Source organism: Staurois parvus, unplaced genomic scaffold (genome assembly GCF_062004578.1).
Source record: "Staurois parvus isolate SC_StPar_1 unplaced genomic scaffold, SC_StPar_1.0 ptg000360l, whole genome shotgun sequence".
NCBI lineage: Eukaryota > Metazoa > Chordata > Amphibia > Anura > Ranidae > Staurois > Staurois parvus.
This window is the reverse complement of record NW_028318156.1, coordinates 639696-658471: the sequence shown is the minus strand read 5'-3', so window position 1 is coordinate 658471 and position 18776 is coordinate 639696.

Genomic DNA, 18776 nt, shown 5'->3' with positions numbered 1-18776 from the left:
GGAAAGCGCATCCACAACGTACTCCTCCATGGCCTGATTCTCCGCACCCGAAAGAGGATACACCCTGCCACGAGGAGGAGTGGCACCGGGTTGCAAGGCTATGGCACAATCGTATGGACGATGAGAAGGCAGAGCACCGGCGTGCACCTTGTCAAACACGTCCAGGTACTCCCCATAGTCAGTGGGCAATACAGAGTCCGAGGAGGCACACAACACCTTAACAGGTCCTTGGATGCAACCGGCCCCCCACTGTGAAGACCACGAGAGAATCTCGGCCGACCGCCAATTAAAGGTCGGATTGTGCTTCTGAAGCCAGGGATATCCCAAAACCACGGAGTATTGTGGAGAAGAAATTACCTGGAAACAGGCCAACTCCCTGTGAACAGCCCCAATAGCTACTTCAACCGGCAGGGTCTCGTGGGTAACCTGCGGAGGTTGCAGGGGCCTGCCATCTATCGCCTCGAGAACCAATGGAGTAACTCGAGCCTGCAGAGGAATGGAGTACTGAGCAGCAAACAAACTGTCCATAAACAACCCGCCAGCACCAGAGTCTACCAACGCCTGGGCCATCACCGAGCCTTCCGCCCAAGAGAGGACAACGGTGATTAGCGGTTTATCTTTGCGGGACGAGGAAACTCCACCCAAGATCTGCCCCCAACAGGATCTCAGGTGCGAGCGTTTCCTGGACGGACCGGACAGGACTGCCAAAAATGCCCACCGAGACCACAGTACAGGCAGCGACCCTCCCGACACCGAGAGGCCCGCTCCCCCTCGGAAAGGCGAGCAAACCCCAGCTGCATGGGCTCACCGCCAGACAAGCCATCCCCAGGAGGCATGGGAGGAGAGGGAGGAACAAGTGGGACAGAAAACGTAGGCGCCAATCGGTTAGGAGGCCTCCGCAGACGCTCCTTAAGTGAAGGCCTCTCCCTGAGCCTGGTGTCAATCAGGATTAGGAAGGAAATTAGTGCTTCAAGCTCCACAGGCAGTTCTTTGGCTGCAATCTCGTCCTTCAACGCATCTGAGAGACCATGAGAGAAAGCAGCCACCAGAGTCTCATTGTTACAACCCACCTCTGCCGCCAGGGTACAAAATTCTGTGGCGTACTCGGCAACGGTCCGTGAACCCTGATGCATGGACAAGAGCAGCTTGGCAGCAGAGGCGGAGCGAGCAGGCACATCGAATACCCTAAGGAAGGAGGCAACAAAACCGGCAAACTCGTGAATCACAGGGTTATCGTTCTCCCATATGGGATTTGCCCAGGCCAAGGCCTTGTCCGAGAGCAGCGAGATTAGGAAGCCCACCTTTGACTTCTCAGTAGGAAAAGTGTGGGGTATCAACTCAAAATATATGCCCACTTGGTTAAGGAAACCCCGACACTGACTTGGCTCACCCCCAAAGCTCTGTGGAAGGGGGGCTGTACCAGTCATACCTCTGGGCACCGCAGGTGCAGCAGCAGATGCAGAGGTAGGCACAACAACCGGAGCAGCAGCGGGAGCGACCACAGGAGTGACAACCGGCCTAATTGCACCAGGAACAAGGTGCGCTGTGCGTGCAAGTAGCGTCTGCAATGCCTGAGCAAACTGATCCAACAAGAGATCCTGCTGATCAAGTCTGGCAACCAACATAGGAAGCGAGGGCGTACCTGCACCATCAGGATTCATGGCATTCGTGTAGTGTCAGGGAGCGAGGAGCCAGACACACAAGGAGGTGCGATTAAAGGTAGGTTTATTTACACAGAAACAAGGCAAACGTCTATGCAAGTCCGACAGCAACAGTGGATGACCTGGTAGGACAGAAGTTCTCCTGCCGAGGTCGTCTTCCAGGATAATCAAGTCAAGAACCAGCGGGAATCGTAGCCAAAGCCGGGGTCAGAAGCTAGGAAGAATGGTCGCCAGAGCCGGGGTCAGAAGCCAGGAAGAATGGTCGCCAGAGCCGGGGTCAGAAGCCAGGAAGAATGGTCGCCAGAGCTGGGGTCAGAAGCCAGGAAGAGTCTTAGCCAAAGCCGAGTCAGTATCCAGGAGAGCAAAGAGTTAACCGAACAGGAGCATGCTGCTGTGCAACAGACAGGACATGAATGCAATGGACAGCTGCAAATAGCAGACTTATATGTGATAAGCCACCACCTCCTGGGAGGAGCTGCAGAGGGCTGAAAGCATAAAGGATCCCACAATGCTTTGCAGACCTAAGATGGATGCCAGCACATGGAGCAGCACAAGCCCTGAGAAAAGGTAGGACCTTGATAGTAATGTGCTGTACCAGAGTGGCAGGTTCCGACAAGAAATATCTTTTCACATAAGGCCATTCCAGCTCTGTACCATCATGTGCAAGGCAATGTTTTGGCCTCGTTGGACAGGGCAGTCAGCAGCAAGGACCACATTACTGACATGTGGTCCAGCAGGCATGGTCAAGGACGTTACATTTCCTTCACGGCACACTGGGTAACTCTGCTGGCAGCTGGGTAGGCTGCAGGACAGGGTTCAGTGATGGAGCTGGTGGTGATTCTGACACATCTGTCTGCTCCACTCTTCCTTTTTCCTCTTCCTCTATGGCCTCTTGTGCTGAATTGTCCTCTGATCCAGCAGTGCTCCCTAAGCATTCAAGGGGCTACGCAAGGCTAAAAGATGCCTTCTGTGCTTCAGGTGGTCTGTCTAGGGGAAAGGAGTAACACTGGGGCAGAGATTCTGTCAGCTCTGCAGGGCCAGGCTCAGAGGTGGTTGACGCCATGGCAGCTTGAGCCAGGACTGGTTGTATGCGAAAATGGCACCAACCTTCTCTCCACCCTCCAACATGGACACTTGGCACATGTCCTGAATTTGGTGGTGCAGCATTTCTTGAACAGGTAACCAGATCTTCTGAGGCAGACCAGGAAAGTCTGTGGCCATTACCAGCAGTCATACATGGCCAGTGTTCAGCTGTCTGACATTCAACAGGAATTCAACCTGCCCACCAACCGCCTCATTTGCCACATGCCCACCAGGTGGAACTCAACATTGGCAATGCTGCAGCGGCTGCACAAGCAGCAGAGGACCATCAATGAGTATGGCACAAGGACAGGCTTAGTGGAGCTTGGCTTCTTTTTGCCACGCCAGTGGCTGCTGATAAAGGATGCATGCACAGTCCTGTTACCATTTGAGGAGGCCACAAGGATGGTGGGATGCAATAATGCATGCCTCAGTGACACCATCCCTCTAGTCTTTCTGCTGGAGCACACATGGCATGGAATCATGGACAGGGCACTTCAGGCAGAACAAAGGGAGGAAGAGGAGGACTTCCTTTCCTCTCAAGGCCCCCTTTATGCAAATACCATTCCTGCAGGGCCACAGAACAAACAGGAGGAGGAGGATTGTGGCAGCATGGAAGTAGAGGATAACAGACATCAGTCTCAAGGGATGGTTTTCAGTCCCCAGAAACCCAGCCAGGAGTAGTATATGTCTGGGAGAAGGTAGCTCTTGACAGTGTCATCTTGAGTGACCCAGAGGACTCAGAATCTCATACCTCCTCAAACTTACGCTGCATGGGCTCCCTGATTCTAAAAAGCCTGCGAAAGGACACAAGGATTCATGTAACAAGGAGAGGGATCTTTACTGGTTGGCAACGCTTCTTGATCCATGTTACAAGGGAAGGATTTGCGTTTCTGGAGCACTGGGCTGGATTTTCATTGGGGTACAATTTATATGCTAAAGATGGTGTGCACCTAAATGGAAGGGGGTCTTCTGTGCCGGGGGAGCGGTTTATGGGTATGCTGAAGGAGTATTTAAACTAGGATTATGGGGGAAGGCTGAATTAGATTATATTGGGCAGACAGGTCAGACAAGGGTCAGTCCATATTGGTGGGTGGAATGGGGAAAGATGGGGGGAGGGCTATGGCAGATGATAAGAATTTTTCCATGCTACAAACAACCATTGCAAATGGTACTATTTGTTCTAATATAAAAAATTTGCAAAATTTGTATGTGACCATGAATTAAAGTGTTTGTTCACCAATGCCAGAAGTCTGCCAAGCAAGATAGGTAAGTAGGAAGCTTTGGTGCACTAAGAGAACTATGATTTATTTGGTATTGCTGAATCTTGGCTTCATTCTTCACATGACTGTGCTGTGCTCTCTTTCAGGGAGACAGGATAAAAAAGGAAAGGTGGTTGTGTCTGTCTCTATGTGAGAAGTGGTGTCAAAGGGAATGTGAAAGAGGACCTAGTTGATGGAGAGTGTGGTGAGACTGAAGTATTATGGTTGGAACTGCACATGGGGGGTGCATACTACAAAGGTAATCATTGGAGTTTATAGGCCATCCAGTGTTAATATTGAGGAGGAGACTCAGCTCCTTGCACAGATAGAAAGGGCTGGGACAGTGATAATAATGGGGGATTTTTAACTACCTGGAAATTTACTGGAGTTATGGCACTGCAGGAACAGTTAAAGGGCAAAAATATATAAACCCATTACAAGACAATTTTATGGTACAGTTCATAGAGGCCCTGACTAGGAATGATGCTCTGCTGGACCTGGTAATCTCAAACCATGTAGAGCTTATTACTAATGTTCATATAAAAGAACATCTGGGTAGCAGTGGCCATAACATGATTTTATTTAATGTTATGTCATTTAACAACAAGCACATACTAGAAAGATAAAAACACTCAACTTTAAGAGATCAAATTTTCCAAGGATGAGGGCTGTTCTCCAAGACTTAGACTGGGAGGGAATAATGGAATAGATGAACACAGATCAGTAATGGGAATTCTTCAAAAAGACTGTACATGAACACACTGCAAAATATATTCCCACTGCCAATAAAAGGCTAAAAATAAAACCTATGTGGCTTACTGCAAAAGTTAAAAAAAAGCTATAAATAATAAGAAAAGAGCTTTTGAAAAATATAAAAATGAAGGAACACTACCATTGTTTAAATGTTAAAAAGAATATAACAATATGTAAAAAGAAAAATCAAGGCCACAAAAATTCAAAAGGAATGACAGATTGCAGAAGATAGTAGGGCAAACCCCCCAAAATTCTTTAAATATATTAATAGTAAAAAGGTCAGGTCTGAGCATGTAGGCCCTTTACAAAATAATCTAGAGTGGGTGAAGGCAAATTTATTAAAGCGGAGCTCCACCCAAAAAGGGAAGTTCCGCTTTAAGGACTAGTCCCCCGCTCCCCGTTAAGGATTGGCATCTTTGGGGAGGAGGAGGGTACCCAAAATTGTCCTCTCTCCCCATAGTCCTTTGGGAAACGTGACAGGTCCCAGAAGACTACGGGACCATTCAGAAAATGCAGCACTAGTTGCGCATGCACAGTGGGTACCCGACTGTGGAGCTGTAAGCTGTCAGAGCCGGGTGCCCATACTGAAGATGCCGGTGCCAGGAACACAGAACGGCCAGTGAAACGGGCTGAATGGAGGACACCGTGGGATCGAGGGACTGGTGAGTGGCTGTTTTTTAAAAGTTAGCAGCTACAGTTTTTATAGCTGTTGACTTTTATTTTTTTACAGTAGCACTGGAACTCCACTTGCAATACCTTCTTCAGCTCTGTGTGTAAAAAGGAGCATGGGAAGATCATGTCCATACTGTAACTGGATACTAACTGTGACAGGAGTCACTTTGGGTGGTGGGCCCATTTAACCCAGCTCACTTTGGAGAGGTGAGGAGACCCCTGTCTCAGCTCCCCATATCCCTATTATGTGTAAGTCACCCTGTGCCTGTTAGGGATACAGGGTGATCTGTCCTAATATTGTGTAGACATGTATTGGTGGGGTGGGGGTTGTAGATTGTTTAATGCCATGTGGTTGCATCCCATTGTTCTATTGTGTGTCTTGCTTGGGATCAAACTATTATGGGATGTATGTGTTTATGTGTATTGACTTGGTGGGGGGTGTCTCCCTGCTGATGGGACTGTCTGTTGGTGTGTCTCTTGTTACTAAATGTAGATTGCCCCGCCCTGTGTCATTATGCCGGGAGGGTGGATTGTTCCCTTGAGTGTATACTGTATATCCTGTATCTGTGTTAAAATAAACTAATCTACTTTCTGAATTACTTCAAGATTGGTGTCATCTATTCTTGTATGGTCAGCTGTGGTGTCTGTTGTCAGTGTTCAGAGCGGTAGTCTAACGGTACCCAAGTGCAGTCTGGGGTCAGTTCCGTTACACTAACATTTACAGTATAGGTAAAGTTGATTCAGGGAATATTTTTTTTCCTGCTGGAGCAAATTGGATACATCTTTATTGGGTTATTTTTCTTGCTTCCTCTGGATCAACTGTGGGTATAGGATTGTTTATATAGGATTGCATTTTTTTTCTCCCTTTTATTGGTTGAACTAGATGGACTTGTGTGTGTCTTTTTTCAACCAGACTATGACACTGACTCCTTTTTAGATGACTTCATGGCATTCCACCATATGGAGTCTAAGAAAATACTTGGCACTAGTGCAAACATATACAGTATACTGTACATATATACAGTATACTGTATATATCCAGACATGTCCATGGGCAGGGTGTAAATCTATTGGAGAAGAGTATGGGACTCACAGGAAGAGGGAGGGGTGTAAACTGATCCCTATTGGTCCAGCTAGTCATAAAATCCCTAAAAGCTGGTAGGACTAGAAGAAAGTGAAGTTCAGAATGCAGCACAGGATAATTGGAAAAAGAGCTTTCTGTTGAGAGTTGGATCCTATGGCTCACTAGTATAAAGGACACAGAGATCCCATGGAGTAGGGAACTTAAACAAGTCTGGAAAATGCACAAGAGTGCAGTTGTCACGTACCTGATTGGAGACTGAAATGACGAGGTCAGCCTTACTTATGTCACTAGCCCTGACCCCACTGGAAGTGGAACAGAGGGTGTCTAGGGACCAGGGGGACAAGAGTGCCAGCAGATGTTGTTTGAAGCACTTGCAGCTGGAGTCCTTAAAAGACTGATGAACCACCGATTCAGGAACAGTAGCAATATGCAGAGCTCATATGGTAGATCGCCAGACATGTACCAGAGTAAGGCAGGAAGCTGGGATGGGAGACAGGAGCAATGCCATAGGAGTAGCCGGGGTCATCAATGGGCAGACAGTGAGGTACCAAATCATAAGCAAACCAAAGTCAGGAGCAGAGCCGAGGTCAGGAACGGGTATCAAGCAGGAGAGGAAACAAGAGTCAAGTCAGGAACAAGCCGGGTCAGCAACAAGGGAATCACACAGGAACAGCAGGACATGGGGAACAGCTGAAGACCAGTCAGCACAGGCAGAGGAACCCTTTAAATAGTCCGTCTGGCGCCAATCTTCGCCGTGCGTGTGCACGTGCGTGATCGCGCATTTCTGTGCACTGCGCACGACTGGTCACTCTTCTCCAGATATTTCCATGCGCATGCGCATTTCTATTTGCCAGCCGTCTCACAGGAATTCCCTTACAGCAGTATTGCCAGAAGCTGCACAGAAAGGTGCGTGATTAAAAGGAAAGAGTGGAGCTACAATGGGAAACCTGAGACTCCAAAGTGCTAAGAGAAAATCCGATAAGGGATGCAGCAGGACAAACAAATAACATCTCACTTGTAAAAGTGGATAGGTAAGATTTATGTGGAGGGCCAAGCAGATGAACCACCAGGTAGACCAGTACCAGGTACTACTGAAGTTAAAGCAGAACTAAAGAGAGGCCTACCCTTACAGGGTGAATAAATCAAATATTTATTTCGTGTGCCAGGCACAAAGCCAAGGCTCCCTATGAATCTGAACAGAATACTCATCTAAGACACCAGCTCAGATTATTGTAAAAGACCAAACACCATCATAGCTGAACCGCAGGGCTCCAGTTATTGATCGAAACCACCTAGGATAAGAGGATGTTGATCTTCACTGACATGAATTTACTCATCTTAGTCACTACCAATGATGACAGTTATACCAGATAACTCAAACTTGAGTAAGGAGTCTAGTTGAAATTCCTAATGGTTAAAACACCATCTGCTTGATAGTATGTTTGTTAATGTGAAGGTTTGGAGCCTCTGCAGTAAAAAAAAAACACCTTTCCAAAGTAAGAAAAACCACCTTCGCATGTCAAGAGGAAGCCAGGATTTCACAGGTTATTCCTAGTTCTTATAGAGGGAGGATTGACTATTCCTGGCTATGTTCTCTTTCAGAGAGATAGGGTGAATAGGAAAGGTGGTGGTGTCTCTATGTGAGAAGTGATCTCAGAGCGAGTGTGAAAGAGGGCCTAGTTGATGAAGAGTGTGATGAGGCTGAAATATTATGGGCACAACTGCACATGGGGGTGCGTACTACAAAGGTAATAATTGGAGTTTGTTATAGGCCTCCCAGTGTTAATGAGGAGGTGGAGACCCAGCTCCTTGCACAGATCAAAAGGGCTGCAAGGGCTGGGACAGTGATAATAATGGGGGATTTTAACTACCCAGAAATTGACTGGAGTAATGGTAGTGCAGGAACAGTTAAAGGGCACACATTTTTAAACCTACTAAAGGACAATTTTGTGGTACAGTTCATAGAAGCTCCTACTAGGAATGATGCTCTGCTGGACCTGGTAATCTCAAACCATGCAAAGTTTATTACATATAAAATAACATATAAAAGAACATCTGGGTAGCAGTGACCATAACATGATTTCATTTATTGTTAGCTGTAAACAGCGAACACATACGTGAAAAATAAAAATGCTCAATTTTAAGAGAGCTAATTTTCCAAGACTGAGACCTGCTCTCCAAGACATGGACTGGGAGGGAATATTGGCATCAATGAACAAAACACAGAAATGGGAGTTCTTCAAAAAGACTGTATGTGAACACACTGCAAAATATATTCCCATGGGCAACAAGTTTAAAGGGCTAAAAATCACACCTATGTGGCTTACGACCAAAGTTGAAAAAGCTGTAGATAATAAGAAAAGAGCTTTTATTAAACATAAAAATGAAGAAACGCTATCATCATTTAAACATTACAAAGAATATAACAGAATATGCACAAAGGAAATAAAGGCAGCAAAGACTGAAAATGAACGACAGATTGCAAAAGATAGCAGGACCAACCTCAAAAAATTCTTCAAATATATTAATAGTAAAAAGGTCCGATCTGAGCATGTAGGCCCTAGAGTGGGTGACTGGGGACAAAGAGAAGGCACATTTATTAAATACCTTCTTCAGCTCTGTGTATACAAAGGAGCATGGGGGAACTCTTGTCCATAATGGGCATGGTATTGACACAGCTCCAGATGATCCACATTGGCTCACAATTGATATGATCCAAAAATATTTAGACAGTATAAAGGTGAATAAAGCACCTGAACTGGATGGCATACACCCACGGGTCCTTAAAGAATTGAGCTCTGTCATTTCAAAGCTATTGTTCCTAATTTTTAGGGACTCTTTAATGACTGGCATAGTACCACTGGATTGGCGTAAGGCCAATGTGGTGCCAGTATTTAAAAAAGGGTCAAAATCTTTACCAAGTAATTATAGACCTGTTAATTTAACTTCTACAGTTGGGAAGATACTGGAGAGCTTAATAAAAGACCACATAGATGAGTTCTTGCTGGAAAAAAGATTTTAAGCAACAGACAGCATGGATTCATGAAAGACAGAAGTTGTCAAACAAATCTGATTTCTTTTTATGAGGGGGTGAGCAAAACCTTAGACAGAGGGGTGGCGGTGGATGTGGTATACTTGGATTTTGCAAAAGAGTTTGACACAGTTCCCCACACACGGCTAATGTGTAAAGTAAAGTCTACGGGCTTGGAAATGTCCATATGTAAATGGATAGAAAACTGGCTAAAAGATCGTATTGAAAGAGTAGTGGTTAATTATTCATTTCCATTTCAGTCTTTGCAGATGAAATCAAGCTGTGCAGTAGAATAACGTCCTTACAGGTTGTCTTCAACTTACAAGCTGATCTCAATGCACTGTTTAATTGGGCAACTATGTGGCAAATGAGGTTTAATGTTGATAAATGTAAGGATATGCACTTGGGGGCTAAGAATATGCATGCATCATACATACTAGGGGGAATCAATGGTGGAGATGGATCTGGGGGTTCTGGTAGATCACAACCTTAATAATAGCATGCAATGCCAAGCTGCAGTTTCTAAAGCGAGCAAAATCCTCTCTTGTATTAAAAGAGCTATAGACCCCAGAGAGAGAGAGATATCATATTACCCCTGTACAAATCATTAGTAAGACCTCATCTGGAATATGCAGCTCTGTTTTGGGCACCAATTCACAAAAAGAACATTGAGGAACTGGAGAAAGTTCAGAGAAGGGCAACCAAACTGATAAGAGGCATGGAGTAGCTCAGCTATGAGGAAAGATTAGAGGAACTGAATTTATTCTCTCTTGAGAAGAGGAGAGTAAGGGGGGATATGATCATCATGTATAAAAACATCAGTGGTTCATATAGTGAACTCTGTGTAGAGCTATTCACCCTGAGGTCATCACAGAGGACAAGGGGGTGCTCTTTACGTCTGGAAGAAAAGAAATGTAATTTCCAAACACGGAAAGGTTTCTTCACAGTGAGAGCTGTGAAAATGTGGAATAGACTCCCTCGAGTTGGATCTGGCCAGCTCAGTGGATTGCTTAAAAAAAGGCCTGGAATCTTTCTTAGATACACAGAATATAACTAACATTTATAGGTAAAGTTGATCCAGGGAATATCCGATTGCCTCTCGGGGGATGAGAAAGGAATTTTTTTCCCTGCATGAGAAACGTGGATCATGCTTTGCTGGGTTTTTTTGTCTTCCTCTGGATAAACTGTGGGTATAGGATTATAAATTTTTTTTTTTTTTTAATGGTTGAACTGGGTGGACTTTTGTCTTTTTTCAGCCAGACTAACTATGTAACTATGACATACAGATATAAAGAAAGTCTTAGGAGCAACAGTTCTAAAAGACCCAATGTCTGGTACAAAAGCCTAATTCTCCAATTCTCTAATTCTCCAATTGAAGAGTACAACACAATGCATCAATCAGAGGATCAGGGGGTCCTCGTAAGGCAGAGTTGTTTGGAACTTTCGGTCTGTACTGAGCAGTCTGTGCTGAGGGGTCTGCACTGGAAGGTTGGTCTGTGCTTGAGTGGCAGTCTGTTCTGAGGGGTTTCTACTAGGTAAGTCCATCTGCACTGAGAGTTTTGTGTTAGGAGGGGTCAGTCTGCATTGGGAGGGGAGTCTGTACTGAGGTGTTTTTGTTGGGGTGGTCTTTACTGAGAAGGTAGGCTTGGAGGGGGGATTAAGGGATGTTAGAGGAGATCTGTATTGTTGGGAATATGGGCTTTGGAGGGTGATTTGTACTGGAAAGAGGGGGGAATTTTGGTTGTATCTGTAAAGTGGTTTTTGCGTTACACATACCTGAACCCTGCACTGTAGATCCTTTAATTAAGGGTCAAAATTGGTGCAGCAGAGCATGGCCGCCAATCAGCTTGTAGCTTTCAATTTCAATGCTTAACTGAGCAATCTGGTGATAGATGCTGATTCATTGCCATGTACAGCTGTTCCAAATTCTTTCTGCTGCAGTTTTTATAGATTCACCTCACTGTGTTTTACATTTCATACTCCTGACTACTGCATTCTACATTATTCCTTAAGTTGTAAACCCTTACATATACTTACTGAAGTGACTAGCCTCAGGTGATACACAAAGATGAAACAAATCCTCCTACATAAGTTGTACATGTAGTTGCAGCCCTCTCTCCTCTACAGCCTCCTAAAGCACACATTTTCCACAGCATTTCTGAGCTTGAGAAGGCAGGAGGTGGGGATCTGATGTCACACTGCACAGCATAGAGCAGGGAGTTGAGTGTAATCTGAGACTTGAGTGGCAGGAATGGACACACCCCCCTGTACACAGTCAGTTGAAGCTGTTGTCACCTGCTGTGTGCTGGAGGAGGGCTGGGCCATCTCCTGGGATTGTCTGGTGTTGGCATAGACTGTCAGAAGTGACTCAGGTAGATAGCAGAGGAATGAGAGAGCAAAGAGAAGTCATCGTAGGTGCTTTGGATCAAGGGAAGTACAGGCTATAGAAAGATATGCTTTGTTCACATTTCATTTCACAGGTTTAATACTTTAAGGTAGGCTGTGTGTAGAAAAGCATTAGTAAGGGAACAGTAAGGTTTGCATGTGTATGTTACACTCTTGCTTGTGGCACAGTCTTTAAAGGCTTCATTCACACCTTATGTGAAAAAAATATATTTAATGCACATTTATTGTGCATTTATTATTTTTTTACAATGCAGCCTACAAATCAGTGCAAAGCCAAGCTCCCGTAGACACTCATTAAAGCTGTCTATCCGTACCTCCATATGGGCAGGCAGTTACTGAAATGCAGATGAATCAATGAACTATGGGGAAGCTCACCAACTCCTGTGCAGTTAATTGAGAACTAAAGCCTGTCTGCTGCGGTGGCAGACAGAACTTGTTTTTCATTAAATCACGAATAACGCGGCTGTGTGGGTGGAGCTGTTTTTAAAATGTGACAGCGGGTGTGGGGAGATGATCCCCCGCCCACTGCCACAGTGGGGGATCGAGGAGGTGCGGGCTGTTGCATTTCTAACATGTTACACCTTAAATACAGTGTGACATGGGTGTAATACATGTTACTAAAGGTAAACTTCTCTTTTATCCCTTTCTCCACCAAGTCTGCAGCCACCAGGATTGTGTATAATACTGACATGCAGACTCCTGCCTGTCAGGTGGAAGCCGTTGGGCTTACATATCGCCACTTGCCGTCCGATCATTTCCACAGCCCCCAGGTACTGGTGGGCCCCCCTGCATGCACTCCTGCCATGTGTCTGGGCCCCGCTTACCATCTGCGGGCCGGGGGAACACCATGGCAGGTGGAGAGGAGAGCAGACAAACATCCACTCTCCACCTCTTTTTTCTGTGACCTGTAAGGCAACATGTATGGCTTAACTTTCAGGTCACGGCTGTCACTTTCATTGGCTAGAATAGCCGGAGATACACATATTGCCATGCAATCTGGATTGCAATACATCTAGTGGAGACCAGAGTCACCTAAAAATCAGATGTGTCCCCTATGTGATGAAATAAAAGTGAAGTAAAATAAAAAAAATGTTATTGGAAAAAAATTAAAGTTACATCAAAGCACATAACCCTCTCCCCCCCAAAAAAAAAATAAAAAAAATGAGCCACCCCCACATATACTCATGTATGAACATAAACGCACACATCAGGACGTCTACGCGTGATTGTGATGCACATGTTGCATATTGCTGCATACGCTGGAGTGAGAGCAATAATTCTAGCACAAGACTTCCTCCGTAACACTAAACTGATGACCTATAGGGGCTCTTGAAGCATCGCCCATATAAAATATAGGGTACTAAAGTTTGTCACCTTTTCATAGGCACACACAAATTTAAAGTTTGGCATGTGGGGTATCTATTTACTCACCGTAACTTCATCTTTTATATTTTACCAAAAATTTGTATAATTTATTGCATTTGTTTGCCCTAAAATTCACTAGCATATTTTTCACTGAAATTTTGCGCTTCCTAGACCCTTGCAATATCTGATGACATACATAATTGGAACTTCCACTATTTTATTCTCTAGGGTGTCTGCTTTCAGAAAATATATAATGTTTAGGGAATTTGTGTAATTTCAATCCTGAAATAATTTTTGAAACGTGTGTAAAAACGGCTCTGGGGTAAAGCATATTTTGTGGGTAAAATGGCTGTAGTATATGTGTGTTGATTATAGGGGAAGTAGGCTCAGGTTTTATTTAACAAGTGTTTAAGACCCTCCTAATGTTAGCGCAATTTGGCCACACCCACAAATCAGCAGGGCATTCTGCATGCCCCAGGTGCCAAATGAGCTAGTCGTAACTCTGGATGAATTCGTATATGTAGGCACATAAAAAGGGGAAAAATACTAGCAGAAGCTTTCTTGTTCAAATATAGGAGAAATGGGTGTTGTAACGTGTAAATGGTGCATTTTAAAAGAAATATTACTAATTCATTGAAGAAATCACAGACCATTCCTCGTGCAGACACTTGTAGAAGCACTGCATATTTTTTATATAGTATGTAATATTTTGTAAAAAATATAAGATAAGCAAGCAGGATGTATTGCTACCAATGTATGGCTCACTTATGTTTTTTTCTTCTATTGATTTTGAAAGAAAACAAAGTGCTCCTTTTGTGGTGTCTCATGAAAGAATTGAACATGATGTAATTGAAGGAAGCCTGAGGGCCGGGCCCACAGATTCAGAGGGTACACGATGCCACACAGACACAGACAGCGGTTCTTTTAAAACAATTACGTTTACTGAACAGTTATAGTGATCATGTAGTTGAGCATACGTAAACAGAATGATAACAGCGCATAACCATACAGTAAGAATAATACTGTCTAACACTAACCCCGTACTTGCGGACTTTTCCCCAATGTCCAGAAAGCAGCCTGGCTGCGCCTGAATGTTCCTGAGCAAGATATAACGTTGGGGTGCACCCTAAGTATTGCGCAATACTATTTGTAATCCAAAGGAAAGTGGAGTATGTCTCTTGTAACTTTCTGGTATATCCAAAATGTCACTGACCATGTGTGGTGCGATGTGCTGCGGCAAAGCCGCACTTACAGTTCCCTGGCAGGCTCTTGGTGCTTTCTCCTAATCCACTCCAGAACTGGACCACGCAGTCACTTGTTTCCTGGTCGCATTGTGGTGAATCTTCCCTAGGTGCTGTCGCCAGATTCCACTGTGAGCCGTAAATCCTCTTCCAGGCCCCACACAGATTCTCCACACGTCCTCAGCATCCAACAGCCAGACCCAGACTCCACTTCCTCCTCAGCACAGGAACTCCTCCCCTTCCCATAGAGTTTGTGATGCAGTAAGTAATTTCTTAATTGCAGTCTCAAACCTGCATTTACAGTTCACTATGACCCTTCTGAGGGTCCTACTCGGCCCCTAAATTAGTATTCATTAAACTTTATAGGGTAAATAAGCATTTATCTTGTCTTAGCAAAAGTCACTACAAAATCGATTCTTGTACTTTGCTGCCATCTACTGACCAAAGAGCATATTACAGGCACATTATAGTTTAACATTGGACATCAGAATCTATCCATGCGTCACACCTTTACATGCCACCCCACTAAAATATTGGCGTCCCGACAACACTACCAAATAAATTAGTCTGCTGCATAGCGCTGAGGGGGAATACCTGCCGTGGAGCGCTCCGACCTGCGAAGGATTGGTTGTCTGTAGTTGGTATAGCAACATGATCCGACCCCTGCCGGGCGGTAGCGCATCTTCCGGATCAGTGTGCGGTACTGCACCATGGGGTGCGGACGACTCGTCAGTTTGTAAAGGCAGCGTAGGGGTCAGCCACCACTCTATGTCTCTTGGGCTCACAGGCTTTGATTGTCTCTGCTGAGCATCTCCAGAATTATCTGTCGTGGGGCAACTTTTTGAGAGACATGGTCTGAGCATGTTACGGTGTAATCTTCGAGTCGGCCCATCATGGCTTTCCCGTTGGACATCGTAGACTGGGCCTTCCGGGAAGACCTGCTGTTTCACAATATATGGCTGCGGTTCCCAGCGATCATTAAGTTTACCTGTGGGCCGTTTAGCGCGCACCAACACTCTATCACCTGGCAACAAGGGTGTAGTCTGCACCGGTTGGTGATCCCTAGGGCTTTTCTGTTGGAACTTCTTGTTGACCAGCCGATGGACAGTCCTCAGTTTGTCTTGGTGCTCCTGCACCCATGAGTCAGCTGTCCTGGGGAACTCCTCCGAAAGAGGCCCAAAGTTCATTTCGGCAACTTCTTGCCCTGGACGACCGAACAGCAGCATGTGTGGAGTATAGCCGGTAGTGTTATGAACACGATTATTATATGCCCAGAGTAGTTCAGGCAAATACTCGGGCCAGTGTAGCTTACGGTCTTTCTCCAGAGTACGGAGCATCTGTAACAGCGTTCTGTTGAATCTTTCACAGGCCCCGTTGCCCTGCGGGTGATACGGCGTCATCCTTGACTTCTCAATCCCATACAACCGACACAGCTCTCCCATTAACTTTCCTTGAAAGCAAGCTTCTTCATCGAAATGAATCCACTTCGGACATCCGTACACCTGGATGAAGTGTTGACACACTGCACGGGCAGCTGACTCTGCCGTCTGGTCACGGGTAGGTATTGCCACAGAGAACTTTGTAAAGTGGTTAGTCATCACCAGGCAATATTGATGACCCCTCACCGACTGGACGATCAAGATGTAATCAATCATTAGTATCTCCAATGGCGCAGATGTTTTAATCACTTGAATTGGGGCTCTCTGTTCAGGAGGCTTCGCTAGCTCACATGCTCGGCACTTCTGGCACACTTCTCGGACAATCCGCTCTAACTGCAGACAATATATGAATCTCTGTACCCACTTGTATGTCTTCTCCGCTCCGAAGTGGGCACCCTTTTCATGTCCCTCGAGGGCCACTCTACAGGCCAGTGATACTGGGTATCACTATTTGCCACCTTTCTTCAAGATCCGTAGGTAGAAACACCCTCCGGAGCATTATTCCATTTCGGATTCGTAGCCGATCCCACTGCTGTAGCAGCTTCCATCCATCTGAGGACAAGCGACTTCTCTCTTCCAGCTTGGGCCATAGGTCAGTCTTCACCCAATGTTTGATCTTCTTTAAGTCAGGATCATCTTCTTGCACCTGAGCCCATTCCTCTTCAGTCTTCCCCAGTAACACTGTGTTAAGGGTGGCCACCCCACTTGAACTGGCCATGGGTGACTGCTGAGGCACTCTACCCAGATTGGGTATCTCAGTCCCTTCATCCTCTTCATTCACCTCACGGCTGGGACTTTCCAGGTGACTCTAGACAGTGCATCCGCATTTGCGTTGTCCTTACTGGCACGGTATTTGATGGTATAATCAAACTTTGCTAGCCTTGCCATCCACCTTTGCTCCAAGGTGCCCAGCTTTCCATTCTGCAGGTGAGCCAATGGGTTATTGTCTGTCCTTACTAGGACTTGTGCTCCGGTGAGATAGCCAGAGAACTTTTCAGTCATTGCCCAGACCAACGCCAACAACTCAAGTTTGAAAGAGCTATAATTGTCTGGATTGCGTTCAGAGTCCCCTAGGGATTGGCTAGCATACGCAATGACCCGTTCCTGCCTGTCTTGCTCTTGTGCTAGCACTGCTCCCAATCCATGCAGACTTCCATCCGTGTAGAGTGTGAATGGTCTGTCATACCGAGCATATGCCAGGATGGGGGCACTAATCAGGGCTTTCTTCAACACGTCGAACGCTTGCTGCTGAGGCAGTCCCCATGATATGGGTCGTGTCTTTGGACCCTGGGCGGTCCCTCTCAAGAGTTCGTGTAGTGGTCCAGCGATCTTTGCAAAGCCTTTGAAAAATCTTCGATAATACCCAGCCAATCCTAGAAATGCTCTCACTTCTCGAAGCGTCTTGGGTTGTGGCCACATGCTCACTGCCTCTATCTTACTCTCCACAGGACGAACTCCTTCAGCTGATACGACGTGTCCCAGATACTCTAGGCTTGTTTGGAAGAGATGACATTTCCTCGGTTTGACCTTTAGACCATGAGCACGGAGCCTACTTAACACTTGCCGTAATCTTCTCAAATGTTCTTCAAACGTAGGGGCATGGACTACTACATCATCCAGGTATATCAGAATCGACTCAAAGTTCAGTTCTCCCAGGCAGTGTTCCATTAGGCGTTGAAATGTACCCGGAGCATTCGTCAGCCCGAAGGGCATTCTGTTGAATTCATACAGGCCCATGGGTAAGATAAAAGCTGTCTTCTGTCTATCCTTCTCTGCCACAGGTACTTGCCAGTAACCGCTCGCCAAGTCTAGAGTAGAGAAGTACTTGGCCCGCTGTAATGTTGTCAATGACTCTTCAATCCTGGGCAGGGGAAAAGCATCCTTTACTGTGGCAGCATTTAACTTTCGATAATCCACACAGAATCGCAAGGACCCATCCTTCTTCCGCACCAAGACCACTGGGGCGGCCCACGGGCTTTGGCTCTCTTTTACCACTCCACTGTCTAACATCTGTGATGGGATCGTTTTCACTTCTTGGTAGAGGGTAGGTGGGATCTGCCGGTATCTTTCTCGAATTGGGGGAATATCCCCAGTCTGTATTTAATGTTCCATAGCCGTGGTGCACCCGAAGTCCTCTTCACACTGGGAAAAGGTAGATTGAAATTCCCACAATACTGCTTCAATCTTCTCCATTTGTTCAGCGGTGAATTGGTTCGCATCAATTTCCATTTGCTCCAAGATCCACTGGCCATTCCACTTCGGCGTGGGTTCCTCCACCGAGTTCTGGTCCACTGCCAATGTCCAGATGTTATTTTCAACAGCCCGTAGGGCGAATTGGCTACCTGTGAGTGGTTCTCCTTGCAGCACGTATAACTCAGCCACTTTTTCTCCAGCATGAAAGGTAACTTCATGGTCGTGTATGTTGACACACCGGACTAACACATGGCCGTTCATTACTGCCACAATGGTCTTGGCGACTACTGGGCTCCGTCCGGCTTCCGACACACCTAGAGGCTCTATCAGCACCCCTATCCCATTCAGTTTCCGCCGGCTGCCGACAGACATCCGTATCATCTTCTCCTGCTGTGGAGGTACGGTACAGGCTCCTCCATATGGGGCATACACTGCTCCCACCGGCTTATCTTCTGGGGCACTTTTGCAGATACCGCACGTCCGGATCAACCTCTGGAATACCTTCTGGGTAGGCTTGTGGGACGTCGTTTTCTTCCAATATCCCGGGCCCTCCTTTGTAAACATGAGCTGGTCCAGTTCCCGCAGGACG